The sequence below is a fragment of the Crocodylus porosus genome, unplaced genomic scaffold (genome assembly GCF_001723895.1).
Source record: "Crocodylus porosus isolate Cpor-Errol unplaced genomic scaffold, CroPor_comp1, whole genome shotgun sequence".
NCBI lineage: Eukaryota > Metazoa > Chordata > Crocodylia > Crocodylidae > Crocodylus > Crocodylus porosus.
Window position 1 is genome coordinate 47003290 of NW_017728949.1, and position 14410 is coordinate 47017699.

At 40.0% G+C, this 14410-nt stretch overlaps 1 protein-coding gene across 6 annotated transcripts in view; it reads left to right on the plus strand.

The window, feature by feature from the left end:
- SCN1A (sodium voltage-gated channel alpha subunit 1) overlaps positions 1 to 14410 on the plus strand; it is a 177492-nt gene that overhangs the window by 145667 nt on the left and 17415 nt on the right. The gene's annotated exons all lie outside the window — the stretch shown is intronic.

Below are 14410 nucleotides of genomic sequence, written 5' to 3' on the forward strand. Positions count from 1 at the left end.
ACATTAAAAATGTCATAAAGGCATTTAAGACAAGAGCGGTCACTAGTTAAGGGGTGTTAAACCACCATAAGTGGCCTGTAAACATTTTAAAGATATACCACTACAGCTGAAGTTTATCTTTGATTTGTTTTGCCCAGGACGTTGCAGGGGATAGTATGGATGATCTGAGAAAATAAAACATCTTACTTCCATTCCTGCAGCATCCCAGGATGTGTAGGTCCCAACCACTCTACCACTTCCCACCCACCAAATCTCTAGTAGTCTCCCGTGCTATGCGAGACAGGACAAAGGCAGACCAGATAGTGTGGGCTTAGGGCATTTTGGAGCTAATCAAGCAGGTAGTGGGTAATGACCCTCTGTTCCTTCCTTGGAAAAAGTTGTTTAAGAGCTTGAACTAATGAAAGACCTTTTGTTTTGCTGATGGGCTGATAAATGCTCCCTGTGTAACTCCTTGCTGTGTAACTAATTGCTCTGTTATCAACCAGGGGTGGGGGGGGACCACCCCTCCCTAATCAGAGCATCCCGCCGGAGCCTGGCCACGCCCCCCTCAGCTCAGCACTGTGGAATGGATGTTTGAGACCCCCACCCCTTCCCTGGCTTCTAGCTTTAGCCACTATAGGCATTTGCCTGCATTTTTTCAGTCCAGATGGGATGTCTGTATGGTTACAAACTGGTTCAGCCTAGCCAGGTTAAACTAACCGGCAAAGATTGAATCAATTCAGGCTCAGGCTTTTTGAATGTCTATCCCTAGCCAACCAGTTTTTCAAGATTTCTCCCTTCACACCCTCTGCTCTGGCTAGGCTCCTGCCAACTGTGGAGGGAGGGAAGCCACAGACCCCATGATGGTTTCTGCACCTGGGATCTACATGCCATCCCCTACTCCTCTCCTACCATAGAGTCCTAGCTCCTGTCCAGACCCTTGTCCGCCAGCCCTCTAGTGGCAAGTTACAGTCATGTAGATCTGAGATTGCTCTATGAACACCGTCATTTTATGACATTATAACATTCCACAGATTTCTTATCTTATAAAGGTAACCTGTGCCAATGCCCTAAGTTACAAATCATGACACCAAGTGTCTGTCATTACAGTTTCTATCTAAAAATAAGATATATCCTATTCCTTATAGGATAATCTTTATTCAGCTTGGCTAGGATGGAACATTGGTTTCTCCCCACAAACCTTTATTAGTCTTATTGTATTTTGAAGGCTTTTGAGTTGAGAAATCTGATTTTATTTCTTAACCCAGAGTGCTAAGAAAAATGAAAGTTTTGTCCTTTGGTTTTATTCAATTACAAAACTTGAAAAAATTGCTCTGTCAGGCTTCTGTTTGTAGGTCTTTAGAAGTCATAAAAGGACTATTTTAGTACTTGGATATGCCCATTGGAGCCAATAATTACACATTTAGATGAAAATTATGTAACTTTCTGAAGTTACTTTTGACTAAAGATGCTTATGATTTTTGGCTGGGTTTTGTTTATATTTTAAAGAAAATCATTTCAACCAAGGATCACAAATTGAAACGTGTCAGATTTTCTCTTTTGTGATAACAGTATCTTTACAAAAATGAAAAGCAAATAAATTAAGTGCAAAAACGCTATTTTAGTGCCATAGAAAGATAAAGGTTTTGTCTTTGAATTTTCAAAAATTAGGAAATGCTGAGAGAGAACTCCCACATCAACTAATTATTCTGTTTATGTGTTCATATGAATTTACAATATTTTCATTATTTCATAATTCTGGCCAATCTGACATGCTGCTTGGCAGATAACATGCCATATCATGTCATGCAATCTATAAACAAACCTATTTCTATGTTACTCCTTAATGAGGTAATGAATATGTGTTAAAAAACAGAATTACAGTTGCCCTGGGAACCTCAAGTTTTTATTAAATTTACCAAATTAGTTAAATTCAGAATAAAGATTAGACAATGATATGAAGGAGGGGAAGAGTCAACAGTTATACTAGCTAGGTTAAATATTATAAGAGCCATGAAGTGGCTATACTACAAGGAATAACCAGAGAACTAACTGGAATTAGAAAGTGCAAAAATACCTTGTGTTATGAAGTTTCTATGTATGTGTTTTCATTTTATCTGCTTTCTTTGAAGGTATATGTTACTGCTTGAGATAGTATACCAAACTAGCAGCCCATAGTTCTTCTCCAGTGACAGAGCACTTCAGTAAAAGGACAAATGATTGTATTGTATTTGGGTGGAACTGATTTTTCCCTCTCTGAAACCTCTTGCTAGCTTCAACTTTGGATGTCACTGTTGTGCAGATTAAGACTCAGTTTTGTATAAGTCCGTTCATTCTTTAATTCCGTTGTCTCCCATCTACCTGCCTATCTTTTCTCTGTCTTTTCTGAATTGCCCCCCAGATTTTCTAATACTGAATTCCTGCTTCTAATTCATGACTTTTTCCCAATGTCTCTGCTAATACTTTCCTTAATTCAGTGTTAGTCTTATGCAAAAAGCAAGTCTTCCTAAATCTTACCATCTAGAACCCCCAGCCTTTCTGTTTTCTCTTACATCTTGGTCTGTATATGTGCCTGTTACCACTTTTGAAACATTAATAGAATCCATTCTTCTCTTTACTAGTCTTTTGTTATTTTTTTTCCTCACATTTTACCATATTCTCGCTCAACTTTTGTAATTTTCTTCTATCTACCTCCATTTCTCTGCACTTGAGAGGGCTAGTATGCGGGGTGGAAAAATAGTTTGGTAGAATGAAACTTTACCTCCATCTTTGCCCATGCTTCAAATTGTTTGGATATTTTTCAAAATGTTTTTTTTTTATTTTGTAGCTCACATAATTATAGTTCAAATAGCCCATTAAGCACAGAGTATATGCACTTGGCATCCAAGAAAATTATTCAGCAAAGGTGAGTTCATGAGAATATTTAAAAGAAAAAAGAAAATCTGTAGTTTTTATATCACAAAAATATTTAGCTGTTCCTTGTGATTGTGTACTGGTTAGAGGTGAATTCTGTCAGACACTTCAACTTTGCCATATATGAAAGGTGACTGACTGTCAGATTAAAACCGTCCATTTATCCACAAATCAGACATAACTTGAGCAGTGGTAGTCTAGTTTTTCCCATTTTGCATACCAAAATGCCTCAGCCATCCTTGGAAGGCTAACTGTGAGAGAGTAAATTGGTCTACCTGGCCACACTCCCTTAGTTTTTAATAGAACCATCAAAATCATTTCCCCCTGAGTGGCTAGTTTTGCTTGGTTTGGGTCTAATCTATTTAATACTTCTGGCTAATCTGATCAACCCTCAGGCCACTATTGTTTAAACTTCTGTATAACCTATTAATTCCACTCTGCTCGGTTTGAAAATTGTATAACTCTCTAGTTTCCGGATGGATTTCTAGCATGAATTGGTTGCTAAACAAAGCACAATATTCATTACATGTGATTTTCTTTTTTGTACCACATGTCTTTGTAAGATAATAAACTGATAGGTTGCATTCCCAGGTTATATATCTATATCTAGATAGATAGATAGATAGGCAGTCTTTGACTTTCAAGTTACAACAAATGGCACTTAAGATGTTTATAAACTGACACCCTGTTTTGACCTTCCAACATGGGTTTTGACTATGAGGCTGGATACAGCTGCATCCAGCTGGTAAGTCTGTTGTGGCGGAAGGGGAGGAGGAATGGAAAGGGAGTGCGGGGGGGGCGGGCAGATCAAGGCCAGTGAGGGAGGGACTGGGACTGGGGCAAGTTGCTCATCCAGCATTTCCCACTGCCCCTCTGAGAGGGCATGGGGGGGAGTGTGCCCCCAGATCTGTGCCAGGTGGTGTTTGCAGGGCCAGGGCTGCACCATGCTGTGCTGGGAGTGGGGGTTGTGTCCTCCCACAGCTCACCCAGCTGGGGCCACTGCGTTGCCTTTCAGTAAGCATCATGCAACAGTGGGAGCTGCCCTGCCCCCTCCCCCCCCACAATGAGCCACTGCTCCATCCCATGCCCACTGCCCTGGCTGTGCAAGTGGCAACAGGGCATGGTGGGGAGTGTGCCCCCAAATCAGGGTAAGTGGTGGGACATGGCAGGGCAGGGTGGGCAGGGGAGCATAAGCTATGGGGGGGCTATAGGCCCCACCACCCACCCAGAGTGCAGCCTGATGCAGCCCCTGCCCCGCCCACACCAATCTGCGGGCATATGTCCCTCCATGCCCTGATCCTGGTTGCCCAGCCAGGGCAGGGTGGGTGCGAGACAGAGCTGTGGCTCGCCAGGAGGGTGGGGGCGGTTCCCACTGCTGCATATCACTTGTCCAGAGACAGTGCAGTGGCCCCGCCCTGCCCCAGTGAACTGAAGGACAGCATAGCCCCCACTTGCAGTGCAGCCTGGTGCAGCCCTGGCCCCACCCACCCTGCTCTATGTAGATCCGGGGCCACATCCCTCCAAGCCCTCCTGTGTCAGCAGGAACCACCAGATGAGCAACTTGCCCCAACCCCAGCCCCTTCCTCACCGCGGGGAACCTTGATCCATCCCCCCACCCCTTCTCTTCCCTTCCCTTCCCACTCCCCTTCAGCACAGCAGACTGACCAGTTGGACACAGCTGTATCCAGCATCATAAAGGAACCAATCCCCCATTTATAACATGATTCCTGTGAGAAAATTGGTTCCAAGTTATGATGTTTTGACTTAAGATGTGGTTTCACTATCCAGAAATCAGAGGCTTACCATACCAATGGATTATAAAATTGGCCCATAAAAATGATTATCTTTAATGACATACAAAATAGTTAACACTATAAAACTAGTCAGGTTTTAAAAAATACTAAAATATTTCACCTAAAAATTTTATACCTAGAAATGAACCCTATATATATATATATGTGTGTATATGTATGATATAAATGTAGATGTGTGTATATTTATGTGAAAATTTTTGAATTTAGACTGAACTGGAACCATATGCCAATATTTTCACATTTATAGCATGGCAATATATTTTCTTGACTCTCAAGAAAGTCTCTGCTGTAAGTTGGATGAATTTCATTCCACAATGGTAGCTCATATCATATTTGGCAGGCAAAAGGAAATGAGCAAAAACTGGGCATATTTTTTGGAGGGCATTTCACTTAGGGGTGGCAGATTGTTCACTGCACTTGACTTAATATGGCTGTTACAAAGGTGCTGTAAATTTATGTTGACAAACCAGACCAGTTTTCATCCAGCACACTATTTTTGCATAAGATCATTGAAAAGATGGTAGCAGGGTGACTAAGAAGTTTAGATGTCTCATATTTCTTTAACCGTTGTCAATTTGGGAGTAGTTCTGGGCATGTGCTGGTTCCATGGATGGATGAACTGGCAGTAGCTGAAAACAAAATGTCCATTAGAACTTTTTGCTGCTTTGGTTATATGGATGATGAGGTATTACTGCCTTTTTCTTCAGGCACCCTAAGCTGAGTGGTCTGCTTTTAGGTGTCTCTATTATTTTCATTTCATGATTCAAGTAGGTATTTTAGAGTAATTTCCTCGTGCTTTCTGAGGCCCCTGGCTCCTAAAAAACCTTACCCCTATTTTACCACACTTTGGGAAATCCACAGACTTCCAGTTTTATAACAGTGTATAAAATTGAGGGATTCAGTTAACTTAATGACCATTGTTCTTCATTCCACAGATGCTAATGATTGCCTTTCCTTTTTAATTGTTTTGATGTTCCACTAATCAAACTAACTTTTCATAGGGCAATTTTTGCGGTTTGCTAGCTGCTTCTGTTACCCTGGGTGAGTCAGCTGAAGATTAGGTTCTGCCCCTGCTCTATGCAGCTATAACACTAGAAAAATCTTTTTTCTTCATTCTGCCTTTCAAAAACAAGGTGTGTGTTATATTTTGGGGTGTGCTGTATATAAGAACATACAGTGTTTTCCAGGTACAGGGAAAAAATCTAAGCATCAAACAGAATTACCAAACTGTGAGGAAAGAACATAAGTAAAAATCTTGAGTGTTATCTTCAAAGAAAAATTACAGATAATTTCCCCTTCTTCAAAATACAGTTATGACAGGATTCTCAGTCTTGGAATTGAGTAGGTTGAAAGATATCTTAAATGATATTATAATAAATATTACAAGTATTGTACAACTTTTTAAGTCCAAACCTGCTAGGGTCATTACAATAAGAAAATGCAACCAATCAGGTAGTAATTTAGACATGATTCTTTTAAGGATGGTCCAGTGAGTTGGCATCATGAAAAATATCAGTTTCCTAAAGCATCTATTTCACATTAAGGACTTATCACTATTCAGCTTGAGTAGGCAGACATCATTATTCTGTCATCACCACCTGTGGATGGAATCTAAGATGCTTATTTTTTTAATACCACACCTCATAGGTTAACACTTGGTATTGTGTCAATCTGTCTCTAGATGCTGACAGATACTCAGTGTGTGAGCTGAAGTCCTTCTCATGGAGGAAATTAATTTTATGACATGTGGCTTTTGAAATCTGTCAAGGGCTGCATGAACCAGTTAATGTCACTGGTCCTTCCGTGAGTATGTGGCAGACTGAAAAAAAATGTGAGAATGTAATTTGTCTACAAAGAAGCCAGGCAAAATTCAGACAAATAGGGTTTTTTTAAAACATTTAAAGGGAACTGTGAGGTCCTGTTTGTACTACACCCAAAAAAACGTATTCAACTTGCATTTATAAATCCTTTTGGTAGACTCCTTCCAAGACTCAGAAACACCAGGCCTCTGGAGAAGATCTACTTTGTCAGGAGTCAGACTGTTAAGATGAGGGCCCTGAGGCTGGAAGGGAATCAGATAACCAGTCTGTCTGCAATTGTGTTCCCCTTTCCAGTTAGGTAAGTAGTGGACAATACCTTGTGAGACAGAGCCTGATGTCATTCTTGCAAAGTTTTTAACACAAGACATGCGACTTCCTATTCCCTCTTGTTTATACTGAACATGGTGGTCCCTTGAGATTGTCTTGCTGTGGGAGCTATAACAGACAGACTTACACCCATAAGTCTTATTGTTTATGCAGTAAGCCAAGCTGTCACCATTAACTGTGAAAAAAAATCTTTCTGCCAGAAGCGTGGTGCCTTGAATCTTGCCTTGGAGCAGTAAGTATTTGAACTAAATCTGACAGACTTCCTCTGTACACCATTTGTATGATGAACAAAGTGTAGTTTATCATCAGTCTCAAAGCTGTTCCTTCAGCAACACTGTGATATCAGTGAACATCTGTAGTGATTTTTGCACTACATCCTGCTCTCTTTGATCAGTTTTAAAGCAGACCATGTGCACTACCAGTAAGTGTTGTTAGGAATAACCACTGCCAAGCAGCATTGATTGATGCTAGCCCAAAAGACAAAATACATTTTAAACATACAAATTATTACTTAACTGCTCTCCTCTTACATCCAAGATACACCTGGCCCTTGGTTATTATCCATGTGTAGCTCTAAACTTCTACAGAGTTCAGCATAGAAAGCCAGTTGTTTCCTTCTAGAAGAGGGTCATTGTGACTCCTACCTTGATTTCTTTTTTTCTGTTCCTTTGGGGAAATAGTGACTGAAAGGCCTATGATTCAGGGTGATTAAAGCAACATGAACTATGTACACTGAAAAGATCTGTAATAAAACTCCTTCATTCTTGTGCCTTATAGCACTGACTTGATGATTCTCCTTCCTATGAAGAATTACATTCCCGCTATATCTTTTCCTAATGTAATAATTGTGTTCCTAAAAGCATTCTTAGGGAGGGTGTAAATATTAGGGCTATAAGATTCAGCTTTCAGAAATCTCTCTACTGAATGATGTCCAAATGCATGTGTCAAAGTGACCATAGCTAAAAAGCTCAAAATCTCCCTTCAGCAAAAGGGTACTGGGTAGTTGCTAGTATTGACATTTTTTTTACAACCGTTTGGACGTTGATGTATGGAAAAAATGAATTAATGGTGGGGAGCATCCTATACCTACTGCTGCTGCTGCTGATAGGGTTTTGACCAGGGATGTAATGGTGCCCTCAAACCAGTGGTTTGTTTCCCTTTTTAGTTGGTGGCAGAAAAAGTAAGAAATTGTTTCCTTGAGAAAACCAGGTAGCACTTTCTATCATACTATAGCAAACTCTCTCACCTCAACTGCCATGCTGAGTCCTGAATTTTTTTCAGAATACAAAAAATCCTTGATGTTTTAAAAAGTTATATTTCTGCAATCATGTGTACCAACAGCTCACCACTATTGTCCACTATACCAAAACTTGATGATGGTCAGATCAGTGTTCTTCTGCCTGCTAATTTTCAAAATTCTGGTACATTTCTTGAGGGAAGGTCTTTGCTGGTACTTGATTCTTAGACAGTTTAATCAGGTTTTAAGTAATGCCATTTTGTTACTCAGTTATATCTGCAAGTGACAACTGTAAATTGGTAAATCTTCTGTATAAGAAAACAAAGATAAGTCACAGAGTCAAAGATTCCTTGAGCACAGAATACAGGCTTAGCTGTTCTTTTCTTTGACCAAGTGTGGAATGAAAAAATACTCATCCTCATTTAAGGTGCACTTTTAATTCTACATAATAGTCCATGGGGATGGAAGGGCAAATTATTTTCCACACCCTTATCAACTGATCAAAGAAAAGATGCAAGGTCTTAGGGCATGTATTCACATGCATTGATCAATAGAGTCTGCTGGAGCGTGGTAATTACTGAACTTCAGCAGACTCCAGGTTCATGTGCATCAGCATCCTTATATTGAAAATGGTGGTGGGAGAGCTTTTAACAAAAGCTCATTCAACAAGTTTTAGTTAAAGGACATCTACTGCTATTTTTCAGTGTGGGGATGCTGATATACATGATGCTTCAGGAGCTTTAATTAGAGTGGCTCTGAGAGACACTCTAATTAAAGCACCACCCCCTTTCCTCTCCCCCCCACTCCCAGAGGATATATATAAAAGTCCTCAGAGTCCTACTTATAGGATCAGCCTGGTACATTTTATTTATCTACTTTAGCCTTTTTTAATATTACTTGTCATGGATCAATTCAGAACTAGTTCTAACCAGCTTCTGAAGACAGTGAGAGGGGGAAAAGGGTGGGGATGCGTTCGTCCGTCCATCCATCCATCTGTCCGTCTGTCGATCCGTCCTTCCTTCCAACCCATTCAAAAAACAAGTCAATATTGGGATATACTGATGGATTATAAGATTCAGTGGTGTCAGAGCAGACATAATTAACTAGTCTTAGTTGTGCTGAGGCTTTTGGCATACCTTACTTTAGTAGGGACATTGATGCTAATTCCACTTGCCAAGGAGTCTGGCCTGCATCAGTACTAGCATAAGTGGATAGTGCACAGCAGTGATTCTGACGTAGGGTGCCATGACACCCTGGAGTGCCTTGAGATCCTTTCAAGGGTGCTGAAGGTGCCTCACAATGTTAGCACTGTTAGGTATGCAAACATAATTCACAAGGTAAACCCAGAAATTTTAAATAAGAATTCATATTGTTAAAAACATTCCAACCTGTTGTGGCTTTTGCAACAGAAGAATTACTATTATTTTTCTGCAGTCAAAAAAGAGCGAAAACTAAGAGCTGGCACATTCTAGTTGGTGCTTTGAGTCTAAAAAGGTTGAGAACCACTTGGGTAAAAGAACCAAATGACTAACAGTAATGATGCAGTTATAATACATTGCCATGCTGAGTCCTGAAATTCTTCTTTGCATTTGAAGCTGAGTAACTGCAGAGTTTGTGATTCAGCTCTGGGTGTGCAAATGTGTACATTTGCTGAGCATACTCAGTGGGGCTGTGCTGAAATAAGTTCATTGTGGTATGCATGTAAGGCAGGGTAAACTTATTTATAGTCTTATGTATTGCTTGTAAAACTATAAACTAAATTTATAGTCCCAAAATTTTAGTTGTAAAAAAACTGACTAGTGAATGATGAGCATCAGAGGAGAAAGTGCATATTTTACACCACTAATTCAGTGGTTCAGGCACTTGCCCAGGAAGCAGGAGACCTGGGTTCTAGGCCTCTCCCCTCCCTCCCCACCTCTGAGGGAGGTTTGAAGTACAGCCGCTAGCAAAGTGCTCTAGCCATCAGATGGCAAGTTATGAATTATCTTCTCTAGCACTTATCTTGAAGTTGGCAACTTAGTATTGAGTAAAGGAAGATATATAGAAACAGAAGGAAGAGAACAAGCCAGAGAGATACTGTCTGAAATAGGAGGGAGCCCTGGGTTCTTGCTGGATGAACTCTGGCATAGTCAAATACCCTCACTATCCTCCACCTCAGCCTTCAGTTCAAACATTCCTATTATGAATTGATAGGTGATTTATTTCAGGTAAATTTTAGTAAATAAAACAATACACATACTGATTTAAAAATGTGCAAAGATACTTCCACATGCTCCTTCAGCCCCACCGTAAGACTCATTTCTATTATGATACTTGCAAAATGTTTGAGTGCTTGCCAATAAGTGCTAGGCAGGTGGTCCACTTAGACAGCTGGTGGAAAGACCATTCATCTATTACTGTTGTTCCATTTCATCTTCCCTGCCCCCTACCACACAGGTTGTTTCATCGACCTATTATATCTGGTTTTAAAGTAAGAATGAAAACTGTTTAAAAGAAGAGATACTTTTATTTTTGTCTGTATAGGTTTGAGAACAGTAGCACCTTGATCTGATCTAGGACCCCAGGCAATACTATACTAAAATAGTAATTACAGTTTTATGAAAATCACCAGACTTTTAAGCTAGAGAGTGTGGGAGTTATCAAATTCAGCGGAGAGAGATTCCAAGCTGTACTAAGGTGGTTTTGCACCACTCAGCTAACAGAAAGCTTCCTTCACCACTGCCAACCTCCCCCTAAATAGCAAGATCATTGGCTGGCATAGAGTTACCATGACAGCTTTCATATTGGCACAGCTCCCTTCTGATTCCATTCCAACCATTACACTTTGTGCAGTGGGCATGGCTAAGGTGTCCTTTTGCTTCAGTGACCATCTGGCTGACATAATATGAATTTGGGGGCATAGGAAGCAAGGGAAAAGTGAAGCAACCTGAGATTTCTCTAATTTTCTCATGGGAATTAGGCAGTGACCAAAAAAAACCAACCATGAAACTCAGGGAGGGCACAAGCAGATTAAACTTAGGTTTGCACATGCTCTTCCACAACTGTAGTTTCAGATGGGGGCCTTGGACTTTAGTTCAAGAACAAGAAATCAAAGAAGGCAAGCAGGAAAGAACCACCCCTTGTTTGAATAGAAACATCTCTTGTAACATAGTATGACTGACTCAGCATTGAAGAGGGAGCATCAGTATGAAATATGATTGTCAAAATTGTGTTCTACCTCTGCAAAATGTACCTCATGAGAGGTTGCTTATAATTTTTTATTTGTTACATTGCTTAACTAGTAAAGATTTGTAGCTTTCTCTGTATTAATTTCTCTTTTTAAACATATTTTATTTATCATTACGCTTGTGTGTATAAGCACATGATACATGTATATTAATACACACATGTACACACAGTATATATTATATAAGATAATAGCCAGATTTTCCTAATATATTTCATTCATTCAAGGAAGAAAACCATTTGTTTCCTTCTCTACATGTTACTTGTGTTATAGACATAAAAACACTAAAGAAATTCTCACCAGTTTATAGAAACGGACCTAGAAGCATGCGAGCAGCCTAACAGGATATGCTGTGCAGGGCAAAAGCTCATTGTGGGCACTAAAACATCTAAAAAATTTAATTTAATTTTATTTTCTCAATAGCACATCTAGGGGTCCTGGATAGCTTAAGGGGTTGGTAGTAGGCTGCAAAACCTTTCATCTGTAGGTCACCAGTTTGCATCCAGGCCAGGTCAGTAGTGACAAAAATTATTACCATTGGTGGGTGTTTTGTAACCTCTATGGAATGGGTTGGTGGAATCAGTTCAATTCTTATTCCAAAAAATTCCTTGTTGGCAACCTCAAGAGAGACTCAATTGCTCTCTCACCTGAAGATGCAAGATTATTTTGATAGCAAAGTAGAAACTTTTTTCTTTTACCACTATTATGTATTAACAGTTTTTTCATCTGTGACTTTAATCATTGGGTGCCTGTACATGTGCAACAAGGCTGGTCCAATGTGCTGTAATTACAGCTTATCAGAGCAAACTCAGTTAGTTGAGTCTGTTGGAGCATGGTAATTACTAAGCTTCAGTAGACTCTAGCATCACATGTATCAGTGTTCCCATGCTGAAAAATGGTGATGGGGGCACTTTAACTAAAGCCTGCTTGACAGCCATTTTTCAGTGTGGGGATGCTGATACACATGATGCTCCAGGTGCTTTAATTAAAGTGGCTCTTGGAGCTGCTCTAATTAAAGCGCCCCCATCACACACACACACACTCCTGGAGCATATCTATAAACATCCATTGTTGTTAATAATCTGGTGCCTGTACTGAATCTGTCTGTGGTCCAGTATGTCTCCAGGCCTGCTAATCCATTGTCTGTGATGACAACTTGATTCACAAAAACAAAATCATTCTGAGTTTAGGACTTCTGATTTGTATATGTATATGTGTATATATATGCATATGCATATGTATATATATATGTATGTGTGTGTGTGTGTGTGTGTGTGTGTGTATGTGTCTTTTTCAGGTTTCTACAGAAATATTAAATTGTATATGGAGGGGTAAAGAGAAATGTTGCACATCCTGGAAAATATCCATGTAATACCTGCATGCAATAATGGCAAAGGCACCAGCAGACCTAGAGTTTCAAACATGAATTTAGCACCAATAGTGATATGGACCAATTCAAGCAATTAAGAATTCCCCAAATTCTTGCATTCATAATTTTAATGTTAGTCTCAATCTCTTCAACCAATTTAACAAGATTTACTTTTCCTACTAGATGGAATAAAGTCCCTGTTTTTTACAACTCTGGTTTCAGTCTCTGGAGAATGAAGTCCTAGTGTTCAGAAATTTAGTCTCACCATTTTAATTTAGTCTCAACTTTTCATTAAGTGAAACGTATGATTAGAGTAATCAGATATTTTTGCAAGAACTTTGCATTTTCTTAATATAGGAATTTTAAGAAAGCAAGCATATATCACAATTCTCACAAAAAGTAAAACTCATTAAAATATATTCACTATTGGTTGTTTTAGTGATCAAACTTGATAGAATGATAATGCTGGATTCTTAGTTATAATATTATCTCTTTGGCTAAGTACAGACAGTCAAAAAACCCAAGGCTGAATAAATTCAATCTTTGCAGGATAGTCTAAGCTGCGTAGATTGAATTGATAAGCAGCGAACAGACAGACAGTTGTGACTGCAGAAGTGCAGCCAAATGCCTGAAGTGGCCCAGGCCAGAAGCTGCAGGGAGCTAGAGCATACCTCCCAGCTCAGCTGGAGCAGACAGCTTGGGCCAAGGTTAGCCCACCCACCCTGCAAGGGAGGGGGGCGGGGATTGTGGGAGAGATTCAAAGCACCCTGGGAGGCTAGAGGACTGTATGGTAACAAGAATTTGGAAAGGGTCTGGGACAGAAGTTCAATAACCTGATATAACCTAAATCAGTTAAATCTGATACTGCATTCATCCAGGTTTATCTTAAGCCAGTTTCAGCTATTTGAAGTGGTTTATGTGCACTGAACTTCTGTTGTTTTACAGATTTGAACCAGTTTCCAATCACTCATACCAGTTTGTGTAATTTCTGTCCCTAGCCTTTTATGCCACTCTGTAATAGAAAGGGGTCTTAAAGTATCCAGAAATGATTCCCTGAAAATAACCTCTGCTTCTCAGGACCTACAAAAAATTGTGGGAAGTGGATATAAGTTTTGGCGGTTCTGAGTTTGCTCTGAATTACCCTGGGATGGGAAAGTCCACAACCTGATATAGAAAAAAAGAGGTAAACACTTCATAAGCCTTGCCAAACCCTATTGTATTTCTGCTGCCTCAGAATTAGAATGACTGAGAAGCAGGTCATCAGTGGATATGTTATTTATTTCTTATAGTGCCCCTTTTAGTTTCAAACTATGGGACAAAGCCAAAAGTAAAAAGACATATCTAATAGTAAATGAGCAGATTTGTTATCAGATATATAGGAACACTGATCAGCTCTGTGATTTTCAACCAGGGTGTGGGAGCACCCTGGATTGTCATAAGATCTTTTGAAGTGGGCAGCAGAAAGTGTGAGGAGATAAGTCAGGGGTGGGCAATTATTTTGGGCAGAGGGCTGATTAATGAATTTTGGCAAACCATTGAGGGCCACATGACAGGCAGCCCAGGGCAGATAAATATTAATTTTCTAAATTTTTTAGGGGCCCCACAGGCCAGACAGAATGGCTTGGTGGGCTGCATCTGGCCCCCAGGCCACATTTTGCCCAACCCTGAAGTGGATAAGGGCAGGTTCAGGGTTTTCTTGTCTGTCTGATCCCCTACCCCCACTCC